Genomic DNA, 25,320 nt, shown 5'->3' on the forward strand with positions numbered 1-25,320 from the left:
AATAAAAATGTAAAACATATATTACACATGGGAGTAAGTGCCTAAAAGTAGACATGGAATCACTCCCAATGTGCTTGGTGTAGTTCAATGAAAGAAAAAAACTTTCAGCTTTATTGAAGTATAATTGACAAAAATTGTATATACTTAAGATGGACGAGGGTGAGTCAACATTTATCTGCACTCTGACTGTAGAATTTACAGAAGTTTTAATAAAACCGGAGTGTGGATAATGTTTGACTCACCCTTGTATTTACAACTTGATGTTATGGTGTATGTTTTCATTATGAAATAATCACCACCATCAAGCTAATTAATAGATCCATGACCTCGTGTAATGAACATTTGTGTGTGTGTGTGTGTGTGTAAGCATGTGGTGAGGACACTTAAGGTCTACCCTCTAAGCAGAATTCGAGTCTGCAGTAGAGTACTGTGAACTCTGGTCACATCACTGCCCATCAGGTCTGCAGACCTTCCTCGTCCGCGTAACGGAAACTTTGTTCCCCGTGACCAACATCTCCCCGTTTCCCCCCTTTCCCAGCCTCTGGCAGCTAATTCTCCTGTGTTTCTGTGAGTCTGAGTATTTTAGATTCCAGGGGTAAGTGATCGCAGGCTGGATTTGTCTGTCTATGGCTTTTTTTACTTGGTATAACGTCCTCCGGGTTTATCCCGGTTGTCATAAAAGGAAGGATTCCTTGCTTTTTAAACGCTGAATAATATTCCTCTGTGTGTGTGTGTGTGTGTGTGTGTGTGTGTGTGTGTGTGTCTCAGTCTCACATTTTCATTCTCTCTTCATCTATTGACAGACATGGAGCTGGTTCCCGTATCCTGGCTACTGGGAATGAAGGGGCAGTGAACACAGGGGAGCAGACATCTCCCTGAGGTCCTGGTTTCGTGCTGTGGATGGAGGCCCAGGTGTGGACTTGCCGGATCAGAAGGTAGGTGGCTGTATTTTGAATTGTTTGAGGAAACTGCATAGCGTTTTGCACAGGGGCTGCCTCAATTTGCATTCCCAGCAACAGGGCACAAGGTTGTATTTTCTCCGCATTTTTGCCAACACTTGATATCTTTTTTCTTTTTCTTAACAGCCAGTCTAACAGGTGTGAGGTGATATCTCGTTGTGGTTTTGATTTGCTTTTCCCTGAGGATGAGGGATGTTGAGCACTTTTCCATGTGCTGTTTGGCCATTTGGACGACTTCTTTTGTGAAATGCCTGTTCAGGTCTTTTGCACATTTTTTTTTCTTTTGCACATTTTAAAAATTGGGTTTTTATTACTCTGCATTGAGTTGTGTGAGTTATCCTTATATATTTTGACAAGGAGCTCCTTATCAGGTAGATGGTTTGCAAATATCTGCTCGCATTCTGTACGGTGCCTTTTCACAGTGCTGACTGTTTCCTTTGCTGTGTAGAGGCTGTTAGTTTGATGCACTCCTACTCGTCTATTTTTGTCTTTGTTGCCTGTGCTTTTGCTGTTCGATCCAAAAACACATTGTCTACATTTATGTTGAGACGCTTTCCCCCTATGTTTTCTTCTTGTAGTTTTATGGTTTGAGGCCTTATGTTTAAGTCTTTAATTCATTTTGAGTTGATTTCATACCTGCTGTGAGCTGAGGGTCTGGTTTCATTCTTCTGCGTGTTTTCTTCTCGTTTCCCAGCACCGTTTATGGAAGAGACTGTCCTTTCCCATTGTGTGTTCTTGGCAGCCTTGTGGGAGATCAGTTCATGGAGCTTCCTTAAGACAATTATTTTGAATAATTAGGCAACTCATAGATCTTAATTTCTTTACGGTTTATCCTTTGCCTCTGGCAGTGTCACATTCCCTGATTCTTTGCGTCATGTGGCTTTGCTTTGGTGTCTGTGTGTTGGAAGAAGCAGCCGTCTCTTCCCGTCCTCATGGTGGGATTTTGCAGATCAGCCCAGTTCGAGGTTCTGGAGCCTCTCAGACGTGTTCTGTGGACATGCGAGCTCCACATCCTCCTCCTGGGGAGAGGATTCCGAGTTGTGTGCCTCCGCCCAGTCCTGCAGAGCTGGACGCCCCTTCCCTGGTGGAGGGCAGGGGATGTGGGGGCTGGGGAGGAGCTCCATGTTCCTCCCCCTGAGGCCAAAGTGTCAGGATTGGTATTGGTTTTTTTTTTTTTAAACAGAGACAGAAACTTCCTGGGAAAGGAAATGTGATTTATCCACATTCAACAGCCAACAGGTAATACTCTTACTGGAACCAGGTGGTTCAGACACCCAGTCCAGTGCTTTTTACTGAATTTGTCACCTTGAAGTCTCTCGTGCTGTGATGTGCAGAGCCATGGGAGCTGATGGTGTAGGAGGGGGGTTCATTTCACGCGCAAAGTGTGAGGACTCCCTCACTGAAGGGTGTTTAGTATCCTCTGCTGGACCATCTGGGAGCATAGTCCCTCCTGGACTCACCTGGCTTTTTCTGAGGGCAGACACTCATTTGGGGGAAATAATGTCTCTGTTCAACAAGGAGTCTAGGGTGTGTCTCATTCTGAATATGGTCTTAGTCCAAGGACAGACTCTGCCATGTCTCTTATGCGCTGATGGCCAAATGGCCACAGAAATATTGGCTGTAATTTGGAATAAAGGTGCCTTTAAAGGTCCAATGCATTGCCTGCACAAGACTTCTTTCTTGAGCTACAAGGCGGTCCTTGTCCCCACCTACCTCCTCCGTATTTTCCACCTAAATTCAGTCTTTTGCCATGAAATATGATGTTGTCTGTAGTCTTTTGTAGATGTCCTTTATCCAGTTGAGGAAATTCCCTTTAATACTAGAGTGTCAAGTGTTTTGTTTTGTTGTATCTTTAATTATGTTGGAGGTTGGAGTTTGCAAGTCCTTTTTCTGTATATGTTGATATGATCATGTGGTTTTTCTTTTTTAGACAAACATGGGGTTGTTTGATTTTTGAACATCAAACCAACCTTGCATTCTTGGTATAAGCCCTGCTTGGAGATAGAATGGAATTTTAAAAATACATGGTTCAATTTGCTTTGCTTCTATTTCGTTGAAGTTGTTTGTGTTTATGTTCAAGAGGGAAACTGGCCTGTAATGTTTTGTTCTATGTTATTTTTGTTTTGTTTACTTTTACTATGAGAGTTTGGCCTCATAAATTGAAACAATGTTTTATCCTCCTGTAGTTTCTCTAAGAGACTGTGTAGAACTGGTGCTATTGTTTTGAAATGTTTTCTAGAATTTGCAAGTAAAACCACTTAGTCCTGGAGATTTCTTTGGGAAAAATTTTCTTATGAATTGAATTTCTTGAATGTGAGACTTGTAAACTATTTTTGAAAGTCTGACAGTAACAAGTGTTAGGGTTTTGGACAAAAGGGATTACTCTGCAGTGTTTCTGGTTATATAAATTAAGACAGTGATTTAAGTGGGAAATGTGTCATTATCCATTAGATTTTCAAATATGTTTGTGCTACCCAGCAGTTTTGTCCCATGGGAAACCTAGAAAAACTTGCATATGTAGATAACAAATTATTACGAGGATGTGTATAGTAGCAATGTTTATAATAGCAACAAGTGGAAAATATACTGGAGGGGTTTCTTTTGCAAAGAAATTGGTTACAGTAAATTTTGGTGTATTCATAAGATACAACACAGCAGGTAAAATTAACAAACTGCAGTTCTTCAAGCTTCCAGTTAGAGGATGAGTAGTTTCTGGGATCTAATGCACAGTGTTGTGAGTATAATGGACAACAGTGTGGTCTACACTTGACAGTGGTTGAGAGGGTAAATCTCAAGTGTTCTCATTACAACCAAAGTAGAGGTAAGCTAAGGAAGCGTCCGAGGTCATGCTTTGCATGTAAATATCCAGTGTTTCCAACACCATTTAGTGAAGAGACTGTCCTTTCTCCATTGTGTAGTCTTGGATCCCTTGTCAGATATTAGTTGTCTGTACACGTGTGGGTATATGTGTAGGATTTTGACTCTGTTCCATTGGTTTATATGTCTGTTTGTTTTTGTATTACCATACTGTTTTAATTACTATATCTCTGTAGTATATTTTGAAATCAGAGCGTGTGATGCCTGCAGCTTGTTCTTTTTCAAAATTCTTTGAGGATTTGCGGGTGCTTATAGTTCTTTTTTTTGCTTTCTCTCATCTCTTACCATTTCAATTATAGTTTTTTTTTAAAAAGTGAAGTGTAGTTGATTTACAGTATTGTTAGTTTCATGTGTATAGCGTAGTGATTCGTGTGTGGGTGAGTTTTGCATACTGCATTCTTTTATAGGTCCTCACAAGATATTGGTTATAATTCCCTGTGCTATACAGTAAATCCTTGTTGCTTATCTCTTTTATGTATGGTAGTTTGCCTCTGTTAATTCTGTTCTCCTAATTTGACTCTCACCCCCATCGCTCCCCTTTGGTAACAATATGTTTATTTTCTAAGTTTCTATTTTTGTGTATTGATTCATTTATATAATTGTTTATATTCCACATATAAGTGATATCATATGGTATTTTTCTTTTTCTGTCTGACTGTTTCACTAAACATAATAATCTCTAGTTCCATCCATGGTGCTGCAAATGGCAATTTTCATATTTTTTATGGCTGAGTCATATTCTGTTGTGTTTATATACCTCTTCTTCTCCTCCTCCTGCCCCTCCCCCTCCCCTCCTCCTTACCCTCCTCCTTTCCCTTCCTCTCCCCCTCCCCTTTCCCCTCCCCCTCCCTCTCCCTTTTTCGTTCCTGGCATGCTGCATGGCTTGTGGGATCTTAGTTCTTTACCCAGGTATTGAACTTGGGCACGTGGAGGTGAAAGCCCAGGGACCTAACCAAGAGACCTCCCGGGAATTCCCCTGTACACCACAGCTTCTTAATCCCTCATCTGTTGATGGGCACCTGGGTTGCTTCCGTGTCTTGGCTGTTGTTAGTAGTGCTGCTGTGAACAATGAAGTGCGTGTACCTCTTGAATTAGAGTTTTCTTTTTTTCAGGATACATACAGCCAGGAGTGGGTTGCCGGATCATAAGGTAGCTGTATATTTAGTTTTTCGCGGATCCTGTATACTGTTCTCCGTAGTGGCTGCACCAAAGTGCATTGCCACCCACAGTGTAGGAGGGTTCCCTTTTCTCCACACCCTCTCCAGTGTTTATTATTTGTAGTTTTTGATGATAGTCATTCTGACGGAGGTCATACCTCATTGTGGTTTTGATTGGCATTTCTCTAATCATTGACAATGTTTGCCACCTTTTCATGTGCCTGTTGGCCATCTGCATAGTTTTTGGAAAATGTCTATTCAGTTCTTCTGTCCGTTTTTTTGATTGGGTTGTTTGTTTCTCTGATGTTGAGTTGTATGAGAGTTTGTATACTTTGGTCCTATCATTTGCAACCATTTGCTCTCGTTCTGTGTGCTGTCTTTTCACTTTGTTGGTCGTTTTCTTTGCTGTGTGAAAGCTTGTGAGTGTGATCAGGTCCCATTTGTTAGTTTCTGCTTTTATTTCTTTTGCCTTCGGAGACGGATCTGAGAGAATATTGGTACAGTTTATGTCAAAGAGTGTGTCACCTATGATCTCTGCTAGGAATTTTAAGGAATTTTCATGTGTTACTTTTAGGTCTTTAATCCATTTTGAGTTTATTTTTATATACGATGTGAGGGATTGTTCTCATTTCATCGATTTCTGTGTAGCTGTGCAATGAGTCCCGCCACCTCCTTGACCTGAAAATGAGAGGCTACCTTGACACTGCCCTTCACCTTCTGGGGCTGATTCCAAGGGGCCATTGAATCTAAGGGCTCCTAGAAATCAGCACCACGGACAGAGTCGAGGGGGCACCTGCTCTCTTCTCCCTCCCTCAGCTGGGATCTTCCCTTCATGCATTTCTTCTCACTCTGACCACCCAATAGGCACCTGTGACCTCAGTTATACGTGAGACATGAAGCCCTATCCCTTCATCCCCACTGCCCACCCCCAGGTCCTGTGGGAAGCAACCCTTCTGTAAAGCTTTAGTGGGCAAGGGTTAACAGAAGGTCAGCCCAGGACCAGGGAGACTGTGTCTTCTCTAGGCTGAGAGGACTCTGTTACTCAGCAGACATGGAGTTGGTGCACGAGGGTGAGGGTCTGCAGGCCCCAAATGCGGCCTGGAACAGGACAGAAGGAGGATGTGGGGGTGTGTCTGGGTCTTCATGTTGTTTTCAGCTCCTGTCTTCCGTCACAGTTCAGAACTTTCCACTCTTCAGTCTCCTTTCTGCACACACCTAGCACAGCCTGGACCCTGGGATGGGGTGAGTGGAGTCGAGGGAGAGGGGCTCCCCCTGTGTTATCCATCCCTCCGTGGGGTACGGTCACCTGGGGCCGACGTCCCTGTGTCTCCCTTCTTCCCATCCAGCCCTGAGCTCTCCTGGGACAGGGCTGTGAGCTGTGGTTCTGGCTCCTGAATGGATATAAGGGGGGGTGCACCTCACCTGAGAGCAGATGGTCTAGGGGTCGCTGGGGTGTGACATCAGGTAGGGGGAGGTGCTGTGTGAGCTGTAGCACCTGTGGGTCCCACTGTGGGCTGAGGTCACAGGACTCAAGGTGAAGTTGGCCTGAAAGGGTGCAGTGTGTCCAGCAGAGGAAGGTGCTGGGGAGGAGCCAGTGACCCCTCCTTGGACAGAAGGCGGGAGTCAGACCAGACCTCAGAGCCACACTGCAGGGTCACGTTCTCTCCTTGGGGCACTGAGACCCTGGCTGGGCTGAGAGCGAGGGATTCCTGTACATTCCTGGGGGAGAGAAGTCCCATGTGTGGATCTCTTTAATCTTCATGCCCCCTCTCCCTTCTTCTCATGCCCTTTCCCTATAGGCCATGCCCCTTCTCTGCCTCTGCTCCCTCTCCCTGGACCCATCACACCAGGGTGACCCTGGGCCCAGTGCCCTGGGCAGACAGTCAGGTCATGGGCCAGGACAGGGGCTCCTCACCTGTGATCAGGATGTGCAGGGGGGCGCTGGGGGCTGACCCCGCATAGGAGCGGTTGTGTCCACTGTAGCCTCTGTATCCGCGCCATGGGTGCGGCTCACATGGCCCAGGGGGAGGTCAGGACTGTGCTGCCCCTCAAGACGGAGGGGAGGTGTGACCTTCTCGTCCTTGGTCAGCGAGAATGTGGCAAAGCCAGTCTATGAGTAACACCGGAGGGCCAGTCTATCTCCAAGGAGCACCAGTGAGCTTAGTAGGGCTGAGAGGGAGGCTCCCTGTACACGCCTGCAGAGAGGGACAGTGGCCCCGAGGGGGACACACGCCCCACAGTGCTCCCTGGGGCTGCAGTCAGAGTCCTCCCTGGTCCCTCCCAAGCCTCCTGCCAGTGGTTCTGCTCCAGGACGACAGTGTCCCTGACCCCATCACCCCGGGCTCACTGGGCACAAGGCTTAGGTCAGGGGTTCAGGAAATAGATGGGGCTGGGGGCCCTCACCTGTGACCTGGAGATGCAGAGGGTGCCTGGGGTGTGACCACACATGGGGAGGGAGCTGGGAGGATCATAGCATCTGCAGGTTCCCCCATGGGAGGTGCTCACAGGGCCCACAGGGCACAGGCCTGTCCCCTCCCATAGGTCCTCCATGTCCTCGATGTGCTGTGTGGGGCGGGTCAGCGCCTCCCTCTTTCAGCAGCTACAAAGTCCCCACTGCACACTGTGAGCTACATGCCTGGGACACGCTCCCTCCTGAGGCCCCACAGGGCTTGGCTGGGCCCAGAGGGAGGGGGCTCTGTGCCCTCCTGAGGGCGGGGGAGGGGCTGTGTTAAAGGGGGCCCTTCACCCCACTCCCCCCAGGTGTGAGCTGCGAGGGGAGAGGCCCCCCTGAGCCCACACTCTGCTCCCCTTGCCTGGGAGGAGGGGCCCACAGTGGGAGGGGACCCGGGTCCTCCCTCTTACCTGTCACCACCAGGGGCAGGGGTCCCTCCTCTCTGACCAGCGTTCCTGCTGTGAGGAGCACACTGATACCACCCTGCAGTGCGGGACTCGAGGATCCGAGGGGACACTGGCCTTGTTCCTGGAGACTTAGCCTCCCAGAGTCCAGAGGGCCTCTCTCTGTACAGACAGTAGCCATCACCCAGCAGAGACCTTGACATCAGATGGTCACTGGGCTCCTCTTGGTGACCATGGGGCCTGGGTCAGGCCAGATGGAGGCTTTGGTGAGGAGTCCTGGGAATACACAGGCTTGAAGTGTCAGGGATGCCCTTCTCCCCTTAATTTTCCCAGCTGTCACCCCCAGGTCCCTCCCAGGTGGGTCACCATCATCTCGGACCCACAGTGCTTCCCCCAGATGACCAGGTGGTTATTGGGTTGAGGCAGGAAGTTTGGGGGTGGGGGAGCCTCACCTGCCTGGACCTAGTCCCATGAGCCCCGGCTCAGCCCTGGGAGAGCGTTCCCTGTGAGCGCCCATCCCCCACCCCCCATCACAGATGCTCCAGGCCTGGTCTGGGCCCTGAGTGCTGGGGTCAGGTCTGGGGCTGAGCACATTCCCCCTCCCATGAAGTTCTGCCCCCATGGAGCCTCCTGTGTCCTGCGGTTTCTCAGTGTTCACACTTGGGAGGGGAAGGGCCCCATCCCCCCCACTTCCCCAAAGCTCACCAGGGCAGAGAAGGGCAGTGAGGGTAGGGGTCGTGGCTCTGCCTTCCACGGTCCCAGCCATGCAGATGCCTTACAAAGTGCTCAGAGCCGGCTGGACAGACAGAAATGAGAGGGGTGACAGGGCCCAAGCTATGTTCCCATTACCAGGTCCTTCATAGCAGCCTCACAGAGAGAGGAACAGCCCACTCAGGGCCTCCCTCTGCTCTCCCTGCGGGATGGGGCCCAGGAGGCAGCAGGCTGAGGATCTTCCAGACCACATCTGAGTCTCACCAGACCCCGCACACTCTCCCTGCACCTCGTCCCAAACCCCGAGAGTGACCTGGTCCCGACAGGACGTTGAGGACGCAGGGCAGGGCCAGGAGCAGCCCATGTGTGGTCCCATTTCTTGTTGTTTTACATTTTTTTCTGTAAGAAGCTTTATTGTTTCCCTTTGGTCCAGGGCTTGGTGAGGGATCCAGGGGGATTCACAAGATGCCTGGTGGCTGCAGAGAGGCTTCAGGCAGAAGCCCTGACGCCAGAGGGCCTCCTCAAAGGCCACTGGGCTCTGGAGGCTCCTGGTGGTGCGTGAGGCTGAGCCTTTGGAAGAGACACTCGCCCTGCCCCGCCTGGGGGCCGGGCAGCCTGCAGAGATCAGTCAGGTGATGAGTTTCCTGATGAGTTTCACCTGCTCCTCCAGGAAGTCCCAGAGGCGGAGTCTGCGCGGGGAGAACCCAGGGCCTGCGGGTCCACCAGGGCCTGTTCATGTTCTTCTTCGCGAGCATGGCGGCCTCCACAGCGTCCTGCGATTGACCCACTCTTCCTGCTGCTTTTGCATTTTCCAGAGAGCTTGGGCCCTCCGGCTTTTCCTCGGCCACTTCTCAGAAACAGCGTCTCACGCCCTCCAGAGATGTAGCATCGGGGTCGAAAGAGAAGCCCAGAGAGAGGTACGTGTGCGAGGCCTGCAAGTGCACGTTGACCAGGCGGCTGCTGGTGGCCTCCCCCTGGTGGAATAAGTGTGCGGAATCTGGAAGCTCGTGGTGGGTGGGCAGTAAGGAGCTAAGCTCAGAAAATGGGGTTGGCTGGTCCTGGAGCCCGAGGACAGGTGAGTGGTTGGTTCCAAGGTGGTGAGTGGTTGGTTCCAAGGTTGCGACTGGAGAAGAGGTGGAGGTGGTCGGAGGCTGGGGGAAGTGGCGTCCCTGGGTCTGCTCCATCCAAACACGGTGGAAGCAAGAGACACATTCGCGACACTGCCCAGCACTGCTTTGGTTCCAGTTGTGACTCTGGTATTCATAGAAACTGTGTGAGGTTGGGGGGAGTCCCTTCCCTTTCCTGAGACTCTGAAAATGCAAATTTCCTCCCTCCTTCCCTCCCTCCGTTCCTTCCACCAGGCAGGCCGTCGGCCCCTGTCTACAGAGCAGTTACTATCTGCAGACACGAGATTCTTGGTGAAGGTGGCCGACTCCATCCCTGGACCCAGGGAGCCCTGATGATGATGGCAGATGGCACACGTGTTTAGACAGGAAATAATCTGGCTCTAGTTTGGTCAGTTGTGGAGAAGCAGGAAAACAGAAGAGAGGGAGGCACACAGGATGGGCGTGTGGGGACCTTCTGGGAAGGAGAGGCCCGGGCTGGTGGAGGCTAGCACAGGAGTGGTGAGGGGCCGGCACCTCCGGGCGGGGAGGGGGAGCTGCTCTGAGACCTGGAGTCCTCAGGGGATGCTGGGCCCGGGTCACACAGGCTCCAGGGCGCTCGGCACGTGTGCCTGGGTTTTACACTGAAGGCCACAGGGTGACGTTCAGGAGAGCCAGGTGTGAGCACACAGCTGTACTGAGATGGGCACCTCTGTGTGGGGACTGGGCTGGAGGAGGACCGTGATGGTGAGAAACAGTGACCCAGCTCCCGCGTCAGGGCCACCCCAGGTGACGCGTGGATTCGTGTCCACGTGGTCTCTGAGGTTTTCTCATGTAACCCTTACACGACTCCTACAGCCGAATAGATGCACGGGTGAGTGGTGTGTGTCAGGAAGACTTGTCATTGTCATGGGCTAGGACGTTTGGGAAGGAGTCTGTGGTTTTAATAATTTGCTCAAAGATCACCCCTTGAGAAGCCACACGTGTGGTGAGAACTCGGGGGTGTGTGTCTGGGAGGGCTGGTTCATGGGATGAGCGGGGTTGGAGGAAGGAGTTGGCTGTGCTGGTCCTGAGAGCTCAGCTTACTCTGCTCGTCAGCCTCAGGGAGCGGCAGCTGCAGATCCTGGGGTCTACTTGAAGGCAGGTGGAGACCCTGGGCGGAGGTTTTGGGGGGAGGGTCCTGCGGTGGATCCGGTGGGGCCGAGAGCATCTAAGTCCTCAGCGGGGAGTGAGGCCCTGGGGGGGAAGAGCCAGGAGGGAGGTGCTGGGGCTGCACCCACCAGGCCTCCTGAGGCTGCCACTGAGCTGGGCGGCGGTGCTGGACCAGGCTCAGGGATTCGAGGGGCTCGGGGTCAGGGCTGGTGGAAGCGGGTGAGGAACTGAGGGCTCCTCCCCTGGCTGCCTTGCTCGTGTAGAGGAGCCCGTGGGGCTGTCACAGGACGGGTGACCCCAGGGGAGAGGGAGGCTCGGGGAGGTGTTTATGATCCTGTCAGCCCGACCCACAGGGGAACCGCCGCCTCCCTCCTGCCCTGAGAATGTGGTTTTGTTCCTCCCAAACCCTTCCTTCTCTGACTTCCTTGTTTCTCTCAGCGGCTGCACCTTCTCTCATCCTCTCCATCCGGACCTCTGCGTGGTTCCTGCCTCCTCCCCCCTCTTGTTCCCCAGCCAGTAACTCTTCATGTGATGCTGTGGACGCTGTCTCCATGCTTTGGGCAAAACAGCATTTGCAGACATTGAACAGTGTGTGTGTTTATCCATGTACCCGTGACGGACTGCCAAGACCAGCTCGGCGACTCGAGGTGAGTGACGGGTGCCGCAAGCTTGAAGAAGACACAGACACAGACTGAAGAGAAAAGTGGGACGGGGGGCTCAAGACCTCTCGGATCAAGAGCCCTGCTGACTCATCCCAGGTTGCTTTTATTGAGTTCGTGGGCTAACATTCTCAGGTTACACCCATAAACAATCAAAGGCCTCACATGACTGAGGCAATGATCTTTGTTTGCTTCCTGGGTCCGAGTTGAGCAGGTGTGGATTTGAGCTGGGCGTGGAGAGCAAAACAGCCCTGGGGGCAGGAGACCTCTCTCAGATATTGGGGGTCTGTGCCTCACCCCTGTTGGCCCCTCTGCGACTGTGCCTGTCTTAGGTTGTTCCTCCCTTGAGGAATCTTACCCGTCTCTGGCTAACCAGTCATCCTCCAGGGCCAAACGGTGATATAAGGAAGGCTCTATGCACCACCCCTGTTGGCCCCTCTGCGACTGTGCCTGTCTTAGGTTGTTCCTCCTCTGAGGAATCTTACCCGTCTTTGGCTAACCAGCCATCCTTCAGGGCCAAACAGGGTGATATTAGTCTCCACGCCCCGCACCCTCAGCTCCTCCACTGCTCAAGCAGGACATTCTGAATCCCATCGCTCGGCCCACATACTTTAACATTTTCAAGGTTTCAGAAAGGTTCCTGAATGTCTTCCCACAACGGACGTTTGGGTTGCGGTCACGTTGTGTCTACTGTGAATAGTTCTGTGAACACACTGGCATGAAATTTTCTTGCATACCTTTTTGAAATGATTTTTGTCTTGTTTTCATTGTTGAAGAGCACTTAACATGAGATCAACACTCCTTACTCATCTCTGTGCAGAGTATGATATTATATATTATAGACACACAGTGGGTCAGCAGAGCTCCAGAATGTATTAAGCTTGAATAATTGAAACTCTACCTAGAAGTGGAATTTCTAGGTCGTATGGTAGTTCTGGGTTTGCCTTTTTAAGGACCTTCCCATTGCTTTCCACGGGGCAGAACCATGTCACATTCCCATCAGCACTGTGTGTGGGTTCCGATTTCTCCACATCCTTAACACCACGTGATTTTGTTTCTCCAATTTGGGCCAACTTAGATGGTATCAAGTGGTATCTCAGTGTGGTTTTGTTTTCATTTCCCTAGTGATTGATGAACTGAACATCTTTTCGTGGGCTAGCTGCTTATTTGTATCTCTTCTTTGTATAGAAATGTCTATTCGAGCCATTGCCAGTTTTTTAAAAATATGGTCATTTCTTGTTGAATTAAATGTATTCTTTATAGATCAGGAGACTATCCTCTGACTAGATGATGTGCAAATATCTTTTCAAATTTTGTAGGTTGTGTTTTATCCTTTTGATAGTGGTTTTTGATGCACACACTTTACATTTTGATGAAATTCTATTCATCTATTTTTTTTATTCAGGTCCATTTAATGTCATATCAAAGAAACTATTGTCAATTCAAAGTTATGATTTGCTTTATGTTTTTCTCTAAGAGATTTATAATTTACTCTTCAACTGATCCATCGTGAGCTAGTTTTTGTATACGGTGTGCGTAAGAGTCCAGCGTCGTGCTTCTGCACGTGGAGATCCACTTTTCCCAACTCCATTTGTTGAGGAGACTGTTCTTTCCCTATTGAATAGTCTTGGCACCCTTGTCAGGCGTCAGCTGGTCGTATGGATGGGTTTATATGTTGGTGTTCACGTTTATTCCGAGCCTCAGTATGTCTGTTCTCATACCAGCACCACAGTGTTTTGATACCTAGAACTCTGTAGTAAGTGTTGAAACCAGGAAGTGTCTGGTGTCCAACTTGGTTCTTCTTTTTCACGATTTCTTGGCTATTGTGGGTCATTTGCAATTACTGTGACTTCAGAGAAATGGCTTTTTTTCCCTGCAGAAATAGCCTCTGGGATTCTGATAGGGATTGAATGAATCTTGTAGGCTGCCTTGAGAGTATTGTCATCTTTACAACATCAACCTTCCAAGCCATGATCCTGGGATGTCCTCCCATTAATTTAGGTCTTTTCAACATTTCCCTATCAGATGAAAAAATACTACAGTGTATAACGATTGTACCTCCTGTGATAAGTGCATTCCTATGTGTATTTTTCTCTCGGCTGCTGTTCTGAGTTGAAGCTGTCACCCTAAACGACGTTGACATCCTCAGCCACAGTTCCTGAGAACGTGATTTTTTGGAAACAGGGCCTTTGAAGATGTAATCAGGTTAAGATAAGAGCGTGCTGAAATGGGGGGGGCCCCCCATCCAGTAGTCTTGGTGCTGTGATCTGGTGGAGAGAAGACGCACGTGGCGAGGATGCCAGGTGACGACAGAGGTGCGCGAGGAGACGTCGGCCGTGTGGAGTGGGAGGAGTGTGCGGAGTTGCACTGCTGCACTCCAGGAGGTGCCCTGGCCAACAGTCACTAGGAAGAGGCAGGCAGCACTCTCCCCTCGACCCTTCAAAGGGACACCCTCCTTGTGGAGTTCTCGTCCAGAAATGTAAGAGAATGCAGGTCTGTTGTTTCAGCCTCCCCAGCTTGTGGAGATGTTACAACAGCCCTGGGACACCCTCACAAGGTGGAAAGGCACCGTGCTTGCAGGATGGGGCTCGGGCATCCACAGGCTGCGTGCATTTCTGGGTCCTGTCCCCTCTGTAACCCTGAGCCTGCTGCCTGGTCTCTGAACTCCGCTTCCTCCAGTGAACACATGGCTGACAGTGGTCATGTCTTCCTGAGGCCTGTGAGGGGACCAGGTTATCCATTGCCTGTGAAACCTCACACAGCTGCATGGCACCCTGGCCTGTGAAGGATCAAACACTGCTGTGGGGACACCTCTATGGGGACGTGTGAGACGCAGCAACAGGGTGACCCAGTCCTGGTCCCTGCAGTACCTCCAGGGGCCCTGGTAAGGATGGGGTCCCTGGGGCGACACAGGTGCATGGCCAGCCTGCAGACGGAGGCAGAGAGTGGGGAGTGGGCCGTGGAGGCCCCTGCCCTGGCCCCACCGCCTCCAGGGACACTTTGTGTTGGGGGCACTGGCAGTGCCCGTGGTCACGGTGCCCCGGCCGTGACAGGGGCCGCTGTCCTGTTCTGGGGTCTCAGGGTGCCTGGTGCCGCTGGAGTTCTGAGCGTCCCTCTTCCCCAGGCCTGGAGGGTCCCACGCTCAGTGCTGTGTTGCGTGGCATCTGGGGTCGGGCCAAGTGCCTGTTAAGAGGCCCAGGGTCTCACCTGGGCAGCAGCTCGTGGTCTGATTGGACTCGGGTGAGGCTGATCGGGCAGGTGAGGTCCTGTTGTGTGAAACCACCGTGCGAGTGTGCGATGTGTGTGCAGTGACTCATCAATGGCCACTTTGTTGTCAGTTCAGTCCCTGGCGTAGGGGATGGCTTCCCACCCGGGTTCCTCCCACCTCACTAAATCGTATGGAGACAATGCCAGGCTGTAGAGCCACGTGCAGCACTTCCCAGTACTGAGGAGCAGACGTGAGTCAGTACCTGAGAGTCGAGAAGGACTTGGCCCGGGTTCTAGCAGCCCCTGGGCTTCCCACCTGAGAGCACGGCCCACCTCACCTGGTGTGTAACCACCACGGGGACCACATGGGAGTTTCCCTTCCTTTATGTATAAGATTAGACAAAATCCTGCTCCCTAAATAATAGTCTCCTTTTTATTGAAGTATAGTTGATTTACAATGTGTTATTTTCACGTGTATAGGAAATGATTCAATTATACATATACATACACATACATATATTTTCTTTTTCAGATTCTTTCCCATTATAGGTTATTACAATCTATTGAATATAGTTTCCTGTGCTGTACTTTAGGTCCTTGTTGTTTATTTTATATACAGCAGTGTGTATATGTTAATCCCAAACTCCTAGTTTATCCCTCCCCCTTCTTCCACTTTGGTAACCATAGTTTGTTTTCTATGTCCGTGAGTCTCTTTTTGTTTTGTAAGTTCTTTTGTATCATATTTTAGTTTCCACACATAACTGATATCATATGATATTTGTATTTCTGTCTGACTTAGCTCACGTAGTATGATAATCTCTAAATCCATGCATGTTGCTGCAAATGGTATTATTTCATTTTTTATGGCTGAGTAATATTCCATTGTATACATACACCACATCTTCTCTATCCATTCGTCTGTTGATGGACATTTAGGTTGTTTCCATGTCTTGGCTACTGTAGATCGTGCTGCCATGAACATTGGGGTGCTTGTGTCTTTTTGAATAAGAGTTTTCTCTGGATATATACCCTGGAGTGGGATTGCAGGATCATATGGTAACCCTGTTTTTACTTTTTAAAAGAACCTCCATACTGTTCTCCATAGGGGCTGCACCAATAGACGTTCCCACCTCCAGTGCAGGAGGGTTCCCTTTTCTCCACACACTCTCCAGCATGTATCAATTATAGACCCTTTGATGATGGCTATTCTGACCGCTTTGAGGTGGAACTATACCGTGGTTTTGATTTGTATTTCTCTGCTGATTAGTGATGTTGAGAATCTTTTCCTGTGCCTGTTGGCCATCTGCATGTCTTCTTTGGAGAAATATCTATTTCGCTTTCCATCCATTTTTTTGCTTGGTAGGTTTTTGTGGTTTTTGGTTTTGCTTTGTTTCGATATTGAGCTCCATGAGCTGTTTTTCGTATTTTAGAAATTAATCCCTTGTTGATTCCATCATTTGGAGATATTTTCTTGCAGTCACAGGTTGTCTCTCATTTTGTTTATCATTTCTTTTGCTGGGCAAAATCTTTTAAGTTTCATTAGGCCCCATTTGTTTATTTTTGTTTTTATTTCCATTACTCTAGGAGAAGGATGCAAAAAAAAATATTGCTGTGATTTATGTCTAAGAGTGTTCTGCCTGTGTTTTCCTCTGGGAGTTTTATGGTATCCAGTCTTCCATTTAGGTCTTTAATCAATTTTGAGTTTATTGTTGTGTATGGTGTTGGAGAATGTCCTAATTTCATTCTTTTGCATGCAGCTGTCCAGTTTTCCCAGCACCACTTATTGAAGAGATTGTCTTTTCTACATTGTGTATTCTTGCCTCCTTTGTCAAATACTGAAATTGACTGTCAGTATGTGGGTTTATTTCTGGGCTCTCTATTCTGCTCCATTGATCCGTATGTCTGTTTCTGTGCTAATATCATTCTGTTTTGATTACTGTCGCTTGGTAGTATTCGTTAAGTCTGGGAGGGTTATGCCTCCAGCTTTGTTCTTTTTCCTCAGGGTTGCTTTGACACTCTGGGTCTTTTGTGATTTCATATACATTTTAGGGTTTTTTATTTTATTTCTGTGACAGTGGGTACATGGGTGATTTGATAGGGATCATGTTGAATCTGTAGGTTGCTTTGGGTGGTACGGCCATGGTGACTGTATTCATTCTTCCAGTGCCGGAGCAGGGGGTATCTTTCCATTTCTTTGAATCATCTTCCATTTCCTTTATCAATGTTTTATAGTTCTCAATGTATAAGTCTTTCACCTCCTTCATCAGGTTTCCTCTAGGTTGTTTATTTTTGATGGAATGTTAAGAAGTTGATTTTTTAATTTTCTTTTTGATATTTCACTGTCTGTGTAAAGAAATGCAAAAGATTTCCCTCTGTTAATCTTGTATCCTGCTGCCTTGCTGAATTCGTTTATCAGTGCTGATAGTTTTTTTTTTTTTTGTTCTTATAAGATTCTTATTTATTTATTTATTTTTTAAGGTACACCAAGTTCAATCATCTGTATTTACACACTTGTTCCCGTATTCCCTCCCTCCCTCGACTTCCCCCCACACTCCCCGTCCCAGTCCTCTAAGGCATCATCCATCCTCGAGTGGAACAGTTCTAATAGTTTTTGTGTGGAGTCTTTAGGGTTTTCTACAAGGAATATCGTATCATCTGCGTACAATGACAGTTTTACCTCTTCCCTTCCAACATGAATACCTTTTTTTCCCTTGTCTGATTGCTGTGGCTGGGACTTCCAGCACTATGTTGACTAGCAGTGGTGAGAGTGGGCTCCTTGTCTTGTTCAGTGCAGCAGGAAGGCTTTCCGCTTTACCCCACTGTGTTTTTTGTTGGCTGTGGCTTTGTCATAAGTAGCTTTTATTATGTTGAGATATGTCCCCTCTGTACTCACTTTGACGAGAATTTCTATCATGAATGCGTGTTGAATTTTGTCAAATTCTTTTCCACATCAATGGAGAGGATCACATGGTTCTGTCTCCTCCTCTGTTGCTGTGCTGTATCACACGGAGTGACTTGCGCATGTTGCACCATCCTTGTGACCCTGGCATGAATCCAGCTTGATCGCGGTGTATGATTCTTTGCTTGCTGGATTCAGTTTGCTAATATTTGATGAGCATGTTTGCATCTATATTCATCAAGAATATTGGCCTGTAATGTTCTTGTTTGGTAGTGTCTTTGTCAGGTTTTGGTATGGGGTGATGCTGGCTGCATAGAATGACTTTGGGACCGTTTCTGCCTCTTCAGTCTTTGGAAGTGTTTGAGAAGGATCAGTAGACGTTCTTCTTTGTATGTTTGGCGAAATTTTCCTAGGAAATCATCTGGTCCTGGATGTTTGTTTACAGGAAGTGACTTTTTTAAAATATAAATTCTTTTTCCCTTCTTAATCAGTCTGTTCAAAGTTATGTATTTCTTCTTGATTCCATGTTGCTGGGCTGTGTGTTTCTAAAACGTGTCCATTTCTTCTAGGTTGTCCAATGTGTTGGCATGGAATTGTTAATAGTATTCTCTTAGTGTTTATGGTTTTTTGTATTTCTGTGGTATCAGTTGTTATTTTTCCTCCTTCATATTCTTATTTTGTTTAGTTGGGTCGCACACTGTCTGCTTTTGAATTTGATATAATGAAATACACTCCACGTTTCTCTTCACTTATTCCCAATCATGCTTCAAAATTAATCCACATTATTGTAGCAGTTTAATTTTGTGTATTTTTCTCTCACATAAAATCCACTTGCAAGTGTGTGTGTGTGTGTGTGTGTGTGTGTGTGTGTACACCAAACTGGTCTGTTTTGGTGAGATGTGTTTGTATGATTTTGTCTAAGGTGAGCGACCATCTGTCAAAGTTCTCGTGAATGTATATTCATGCTTATGCGCGTGTTTCCATCTGGGTTATATACATGTGGGTCAGAACTGTGTGTCTCTTCCTTTTAACGGATCATTCTTATTTACTCCCCACATTGACTGAGACAATTAGGACACCTACCAATAATGTATTGGGATTCAAAGTGCTCAGTGTTTCTCCCACAACTGATATTTCATTGTTTTCTCTCTGCCTCTCATGTGGATGGACTAGCATTTTGGCATCATAATTTCATGGAAACAAGGGCATAAAACTGCAGTGGAAATGATCTAACGTGATGTTTACTCTAAAGGACACATCTGTCTGCACCGGGGCCATCAGTGAGGGGTGCCCCAGCTGGACCAGCCTCACTTCTTTGGGAGACAGTTCCCCTCATTCCCTCCCACTCTGCCTCCAGTGCACTCACACGGCCACCTGAGGTTGGCCATGAAGAGAGTATTTACACTGAAGAAAGAGACAAATGCCACACGTCTGGGCTTTTTACAAAGTGATATATTCCTAAGCCTGTTTACCAGTGCAGCACCCGGCTGTCACTTCAAACACCAGGGTGTTCCTTCACAGTGATGGTGTTTCTGGAGAAACTATGCCAGGTGTCATGTGATGAGGAGAGAAGGGCTTGATGGGTCCAGAGAGGGGTTTAGTGAAGAGTTTTAGATTTACCTTTTCCAGACTGGACCTCAAATTCACCCATTTATTCAGTGTTTAAACCATGTTCTTTTTCTGAGGGACGGGCTGGAGGTGAATAGCACACAGCAGCAAAGGTGGAAATTAAAAGTAAAGCAAAATGTCTTACATGAGAGTGAACTAGAGCATGAAGGTGTGTAAGGTGAGGACAGAGACCTGCCATGTGGGATGTGCCTCGTGTCACAGGGCTGAGAGCAGACGGGGCCGTCAGGGAGAGGCCTCCATGGTGGGGAGGGAAAGCCCCACGGTTCCTAGAGGCAGAGCCCTCCCCAGGGACTCCCAGACCTGCTCCTGCACCCACACCCTGTCTCTCCCTCCGTGGTCTCGGCAGACAGTTCACACAACACACGCTGCAGACGCCCTTCCAGAAGCTCCTGGGCCCAGGAGGTCATGGCCAAGGTTGCACCGCTCTGGACGGTGCGCGGCTCCCTCGTGTGCTCAGCTCCTGGCTGCACCTGGGGTTCCTCCATGGCCGTGTCGAGCCTGAAAGAGCAGAATCCCGAGGCCCAGCAGGATGGCGGCAGCCACGCCCATCCGGACGAGGTTCTCCACCGTGTGGTCTGGGGGTTGAGGCCAGGAATTGTGCACAGAGGGGTCACAGAGGTCAGACAGATCTGAGTCACCCCAGAATCCGGGACGTCCTCCCAGGGCACCCGCCTCCCCTTGACAGGACGCGACCCTCAGAACCCAGCCCCATATCTGAGCATTTCTCCTACTCACCACTTGTGGGATGTGACGTGTTTTGTGATGGGCGGGTGGTGTCAGCTGCCCCTGAGAGTCATACAGTGAGGGTGTGAGTGAGAAGTTGGGGAGACACAGCCCTTCTCCTGGGCTCCGTGTCCTCCTCTGTGGAGCCCCTGTGCTCACTTATGTGTGACCGTCCCAGACAGTCCTGAGCAGAGCACCCTGAGCTGACTGAGCCCAGACAGGATGGAGTGGGGCCCCTCACCTGAGAACAGGAGCTTCCGTTGGTTCCTGGGGTGTGACCCAGCCCTGTCCCCCATGAACCCACCAGCACCTCCCACAGACCCTCACTCACCTGTCTGCGGGCCTGACTCCATGGAGGGGAGGGGCAGATCCTCAGAGCCTCCTGGAGGTCAGGATGGGGGTGATGGGTGGGGGCTGCTTCTCCCCACATCAGGCCTGCTGTTCCTCCCCTGGCTGGGCCCCAACATCTCCCTCTCCATGACCCCACCCTTAAACCCCCACCCTCAGAGCTCCTGCAGCCCTGGGGTCCCCTGTCGTCTATGCCCGAACCCCAGCCTGTCCTTGAGCATCTGAGGGCATTAGATCCCCCAAGAGACTCTCCACCTGCCCTGGGGTGGCCTGTGCTCCCCCTGAGCAAAGAGCCCCTGTGACTCCCCAGTTGTTGCACTGGGGCCTGTGGGTGGGGGCTGGGGCCCCCAGGGGTCCTGGGAGTGAGGACAGGAGGGGGTGGGGCTGGGGCTGACCCTGGAGTCCCCACCTCACTCAACTCTTCCCTGACACCTGCCCCGTGGCCTCCCCAGGACCCTCCCACTGCCCCCCTGTCACCTCCAGAACCCAGGTGAGGGGGAAGGGGTGGGTAGGGGTGGGAGGGCCTCTCAGGGGCAGATCCCCCTCCAGGTGACCCTCCGTCAGAGCCCCCTCACTCGCACCCCAGCCCAGAGCTCTCAGGGGACAGAGCCCTGAGCTGACTGCGTCCGAGGGACAGGGTCAGGGCCCCTCACCTGAGACCAGGAGCTCCAGGGGGTCACTGGGCTGTGACAGCAGGTAGGGGTGACTGCTGAGTGAGCTGTAGCACCTGTAGGTCCCACGGTGGGCTGAGGTCACAGGACTCATGGAGAATTCGGCCTGGAACTGCCCACCTCGGTACTTTGCTCTAAGACGCAGGGCGGAATGGGCTGCCTCCTCCTTGGACAGAAGGAAAGTATTCCTTGTGCTCCCTGACTGACACAGCAGCGTCACGTTCTCTCCTGAGGCCACCGTGGGGCCCGGCTGCACGGAGAGGGAGGGCGTGTCAGGGAGCCGTCCTAGAGAGAGGAAGAGGGTGAGGGGCTGCCGGCCCACCTGGTTCTCAGCTGAGACTCAGCAGGGCCTCCCTGAGGACCCTCAGCTCTGTCTGTCTCTGTTTTCTCTGAGTCTCTCCCTCTCCCGCCCACCCCTGTCTCTCTGTCTGTCTCCCTCCCTGGGGACCCCTCCCCCCTGGTCCCAGCATCACCCCCGGGGCTCCCCCCGCAGGGCCTGTGCAGAGTCTGGGTCCCTGACGGACCCGCTGGCTCCTCACCTGCCACCAGGATGTCCAGGGGGTCACTGGGGGCTGACCATTCGGAGGAGACGTTGTGTCCACCGTAGCATCTGTACCGGCCCCCGTGGGCGTTGGTCACCCGGCCCAGGGCGAAGTCGGCCTGAGAGAGCCCAGCCTGGGGCTGCCGGGCAGGGCGCTGGGGGAGGTCCTGTCCCCCCTCCTTGGACAGAGCGAATCTGTCGTAGCCGACATCAGAGCGACACTGGAGGGTCAGGTTCTGTCCAGAGGCCACGACAGGGCCCTGTGGGGTCAGGAGGGAGGGCTTCCCAGACACACCTGGGGAGAGAGCAGCCCTGGGTTGTAGGGACTGGTTCCTCCCGTGAACCCCCTCTCCCGTCCTGGTCCCCAGGCCTCACTCTCGCTCACACTCTGTGTCCTGTGAGCCCCGTGCTCCCCTCACCCCACCCTCTCAAGTGGGACAAGCCTGTGGGAAACAAGCATCTAGTAACCAGTCTGGTGCCTCCCCTCCCCCCACTCTCTCATGTGGGGCTCCCCAGGGACAAAGACCCCAGTAGTTGTCTGGTATCTGAAACAATGTCTGGGGCCAGGATGGGACCTCCTCACCTGCGACCAGGAGCTCCAGGGGCTCACTGGGTTCCGACCACACCTGGGGGGTGTCCCTGTCAAAGCCGTAGCATCTGAACGTCCACCTGTGTGTGGGGGTCACGGGGCCCACAGGGAACAGGGCCTGGGTCTGCCCATCAAGGTGTCGCTGTGCGTCCAGGGTCCGGGAGGACTTGTGTTCTCCTTCCTTCGTCAGAATCAACCTGTCCAGTCCCTCCCCTGAGACACACCGGAGGGTCGCGTTCCCTCCTGAGGTCACCACAGGGCTCGGCAGGGCTGAGAGGGTGGGTTTGCTGTAAACTCCTAGGAGAGAAGGAGGCAGCTTGTTAAGTGGGGCTCACACCCCCTCCCCTCCCCCAGGGCTGGGCTGTGAGAGGGACGCAGCCCTGAGCGCAGACCCCCTTCCTGAGGGCAGAGCCTGAGGCTGGGACCCCTGAGTGTCCTCTCACCTGTCACCACCAGCTCCAGGGGGTCACTGCGCTCTGACCAGCCAGTGGGGCTGAGATAGGAACAGTGATGTCTCCCTGCGTAGGGCTCTGTCATGTGTGGGATGGAGAACTTGGCCTTGTCCCCGGGCTCCAGTGGGCTCTGTGTGTCCCAGGGGGCTGAGCTTCCCTCTTTATCGAGAAAGAACTCCTGGGCCCCCCGGGTCCCCTGACACCAGATGGTCACAGGGCTCCCCCAGGGGATCACAGAGCCTGGCTCAGCCCAGATGGTGGGTTTGGGGAGGGTCCCTGGAGGGAAATCAGAGGCTGGGTCCCAAGACATGCCCACCCCCAGGTGCCCAGCTCTCAGCCCCAAACCTCCCAGACTCGCCCTCCTTCAGCCCAGACCTGCTGCTCCCCATCCCCATGGCCTGGGGGTGGCCCCTTGTCCCCGTGAGGAGGAGGGAGCTGGGCCACCTGGGGACAGACTCACCTGCCTGCACCTGGGTCCCCAGGCCCACACTCAGCCCTGGAAGAGAGATCCCTGTGAGAGATTTGCCCAGAATCTGAGCAGCACCTCTCCTCCCCGTGAGCCTCCTGAGTCCTGGGGTCTCCTGACAGAGCAGCCCTGACTGTGGGGAGGGGCCCCTCCCAGAGCAGGGCTTCCCCTCCCGCTCCTCCATCTCACCGAGGCAGAGCAGGGCCGTGCGGGTGGGGGTCATGGCGTCTGGTCCCTGTGGTCCCGGCTGTGCAGATGGAGGAGACCCCGGTGCCCTCAGGACAGACAGACCCACAGGATGTGGCCACTTGGAGGCTGGTCCTCCCTGTCACGGGGTTGTCACGTCAGCAGCCCCACAGGAAGGGGAACTGCCTGTTCTTGAGAGTCTGCATCTTGTTCCCATGATACATCCGGTACCTCTTGAGACACCCCTTCCCAGTGAGGGTAAGCCGGCACATCCTTCCCTCTCAGAGCTTCCCCGTGGGGTCTCCTTCATCCTCAGCCCATCCATCAGCACATCCCTGTGGGGTCCTCACCCTGGACAGGGGTCCCCCAGGCCCTGGGGATGCTTCAGGGAGGATGCAGGTTCCAGCTGCTCCGCTGAGCTTAGATCCGCACAGACACACGTGTGTAGCATCACCTACAGCTCAGTGGAGGGCAGCGTGGCAATGAGCACAGAGGAGACTCACAGGGAAGTGAGGGAAGGACTCATGACTCCCCTGCTGGCCCCGGAGTGTGGGTTTATTCCTACCACAGCCCCTTCAGGGACTTCTTTCTTTTTATTGCAACAACGTCCACCCCACCTTCCTGGGAACAAGCCCCTGAGTCATTCCTGCCTCCTCGGTGCCCCTTGCCCGTTGGACAGCGTCTGCCTCCCGATCCTGTGGTCCTGCCTAGAAGCTTCAGGGGACATGAATTTGGGTTAGAATTTTCACTTCGAAGGAAAACAGTCCTCTATTTCAATCTGTGCCCACTGCTCCTGTAGCCTTGAGGGCAGCGCCCTTTCTCTGAGCCTGCGCTTCCTCCTCTGCGTGTTGTCACGAGCCCCCCTCCTCAGAGTGGCCGTGGTCTCCGTGGTGCCGGGTTCCCTGCAGGACCATCCTTGGGAATCTCCAGACCAGGTGACGACAGGCGTGGGTGGACGTGGAAGGATCGGGGGCTCAGACTCCAGGGTCAAGGGGGTGACAGTGGTGCCCACCCAGGAGCCCTCCCCTGCCCCTGCCACTGAGAAATGCTACTTAGAATATTTGTGAAACCCAGACCACAGACACATGCAGAAAAAGAGAAAGTACCCCAAAGGGAGAGGGAACCAGAGCAGAGAAGAGAGAACTAGGCTGACAGGTGCCCGGTGGTTGGGGTCATCAAGAGGTAATGGTGGGAGGTTTCCACCCATGTGGACACAGAGAGGGACCCAGGTCCTCCCAGGCAGGGAGGGGTCAGGGCTCCAGGTGAAGGTGGGACGCTGCGGCCCCCCTTCCCCGTGTTTCTGGACGGGCACTGGGATAGCTCTGCTCACGGCCCCAAGTCCATGGTCAGCAGTGAGCAGCCTCCCGTGTGGCAGGAAACAGACTCAGTCCAGGGCTGTTAGCCATGGGCGTCCACCCCACCGTGAGAGTGTGAGGCTCCCATTGGACCATCCCTGAGGGCCCAGCTCTGAGCAGATGCTGAGTCAGAGACCATGGTCCCCACAGGAAGGAGCTGCTGCAGCCGTGTCCCCTGGTCAGCCTGACTCCCAGGACCGCCCTGCAGAAACCTCCTATGAGAGGAGAGGCTTTAGCAGGAGTGGACATCAGAGTGAGCCCAATGATGATGACAGTGCTACAGACTGCAGTCTGCTGACCGGTGGGGGTGTCCTAGGCACGGAAGTAGAATGAACAGGACAATATCAGAGTCCCTGTAAATTAAACGCGTTTAAATATCTGAACAATAAAGGGAGGCGACATATGGATTATTTTACAGAAGAACAGGTGGTTGTTGAAAAGACTTAGAAATTTTAGATGTGAGAAATCCAGTAGAATCAACACATTCAAAAAAGTCATTGCATCGAGGACAAGAGAGCTGAAGGGCCAGTGGTGAAGCGGGAATACAGTAGTGAGGACATGGTGCAGAATGCAGCATGGAGAGAGCAGAAATGGAAAGTCTAGGTACTTGGGGACTAGAATGAGGAGGGCCAACGTCACATCTGTTGTAAGTGTCGGAAGGAAAGCAGCGCATGACGTGTGGGAGCCGCTCAAGGAAGAAGCATTGAACATTTTTTAGAGATGAGGACAGGCCAACAAAGTGCTAGTTCACGTGTATTTAAAAGCGATATGTGTATCTTG

The 25,320-nt window shown here is 51.4% G+C and overlaps 1 pseudogene; it reads right to left on the reverse strand.

The window, feature by feature from the left end:
* Positions 1-6,430: 6,430 nt before the first annotated feature.
* LOC130839339 (leukocyte immunoglobulin-like receptor subfamily A member 6) lies at positions 6,431-23,237 on the reverse strand (annotated as a pseudogene).
* Between the last annotated feature and the right edge of the window lie 2,083 nt (positions 23,238-25,320).

The sequence above is a fragment of the Hippopotamus amphibius genome, chromosome 16, assembly GCF_030028045.1.
Source record: "Hippopotamus amphibius kiboko isolate mHipAmp2 chromosome 16, mHipAmp2.hap2, whole genome shotgun sequence".
NCBI lineage: Eukaryota > Metazoa > Chordata > Mammalia > Artiodactyla > Hippopotamidae > Hippopotamus > Hippopotamus amphibius.